Source organism: Myotis brandtii, unplaced genomic scaffold (assembly GCF_000412655.1).
Source record: "Myotis brandtii unplaced genomic scaffold, ASM41265v1 scaffold986, whole genome shotgun sequence".
NCBI lineage: Eukaryota > Metazoa > Chordata > Mammalia > Chiroptera > Vespertilionidae > Myotis > Myotis brandtii.
Genome location: NW_005372102.1, coordinates 539,541 through 541,274, shown reverse-complemented (window position 1 = coordinate 541,274; position 1,734 = coordinate 539,541). Strand labels below are relative to the sequence as shown.

General features: G+C 60.1%; 1 protein-coding gene across 1 annotated transcript in view; it reads right to left on the bottom strand.

Moving 5' to 3' along the window:
* SORCS2 (sortilin-related VPS10 domain containing receptor 2) overlaps positions 1–1,734 on the bottom strand; it is a gene marked incomplete at its 5' end in the record, with an annotated part of 307,756 nt that overhangs the window by 41,008 nt on the left and 265,014 nt on the right. The window lies entirely within an intron of this gene.

Here is a 1,734-nt window from a genome sequence, read left to right as displayed (position 1 = left end):
CTCACTCACTCACTCTCTCACTCACTCACTCACTCAATCACTCACTCTCTCACTCACTCACTCTCTCACTCACTCACTCACTCAATCACTCACTCTCTCACTCACTCACTCTCTCACTCACTCACTCACTCAATCACTCACTCTCTCACTCACTCACTCTCTCACTCACTCACTCACTCAATCACTCACTCTCTCACTCACTCACTCTCTCACTCACTCACTCACTCAATCACTCACTCTCTCACTCACTCACTCTCTCACTCACTCACTCACTCAATCACTCACTCTCTCACTCACTCACTCTCTCACTCACTCACTCACTCAATCACTCACTCTCTCACTCACTCACTCTCTCACTCACTCACTCACTCAATCACTCACTCTCTCACTCACTCACTCTCTCACTCACTCACTCACTCAATCACTCACTCTCTCACTCACTCACTCTCTCACTCACTCACTCACTCAATCACTCACTCTCTCACTCACTCACTCTCTCACTCACTCACTCTCTCACTCACTCACTCTCTCACTCACTCACTCTCTCACTCACTCACTCTCTCACTCACTCACTCTCTCACTCACTCACTCTCTCACTCACTCACTCTCTCACTCACTCACTCTCTCACTCACTCACTCTCTCACTCACTCACTCTCTCACTCACTCACTCTCTCACTCACTCACTCTCTCTCATTCATTGACTCTCTCGCGGTGGTGAGGCCTGTGTTCCAGGCCAGGTGCCAACAAGACAGATGAACGCCACTATCACGGCGCCGAGGGGCTGTACGGCGGGAATAAAGCCCTGGTTTACGGCACCTGCCCACGTCTGTGCTGTAACAGCCACCGTGGCCCATCTCCAGCCCTGCCCCTGCCTGTGGGGCCACAGACACAATCAGCCATCTTGCAGGTGCGGCCGGGGGCCGCAGGGAGGGGAAGAGTGAGGAGGGCCCCGCCTGCCTGCAGTCCCTGCTCTGGCCACACCCCCCTGGGGACACCGGCACCGCACCTCCTCCAGCCAGGATGGAGTTTGCCCCTGGAGCCAAGAAGGGGCGTGGCCACGTGGCTCTCCTGGCCCAGCAGCAGCTGCTGCTCTGGGGGAAGCAGAGGACCGACAGTCCCAGGTCCAGGGAAGAGCTGAGGGTTTGGGAGAGGACAGGACCTGCACAGCTTCCTTCCGGAGCGCCCTCACGACCCGGGCTGAGCACCAGGGTGCACTGACCCACTTCACAGTTGGAGAGACTGAGGTGCAGGGCGGTGAGGTCGCTAGTCCAGGCTCCCGTGGTGGCACAGGCGGGCTGGGAGCTGCCGGCCCTGACCACCTCCACGGAGCTCGCCCTGCGCAGGGAACTGCTGCTCGCGCATGTCAGCGCCCATGTCAGTGCGCGCCTGCCGAGGGCTCCGCTCCCAGAGAAACAGCAGGAGGAGGTGTGGTGCCCGGTGTCCCCAGGGGGGTGTGGCCAGAGCAGGGACTGCAGGCAGCTGGGGCCCTGCCCTCTCCTCCCCTCCCTGCTGCCCCCTGGCTGCACCTGCAAGATGGCTGATTGTGTCTGCTGCCCCCACGGCCAGGGCCAGGGGTCTCTGTTCACCGGAGTCCCCAGCATGGAGCCCCACCCCACGGAGGGGGAGCCAGTGGAGCCCCCGCAGACCTCAGCGAGCCTGGGGTGGGACTGGGTGAGGAACAGACTTCCCACCGGAATGGAGCGCCCGGCTTCCGGTTCCCTCCCTCAGCAGGA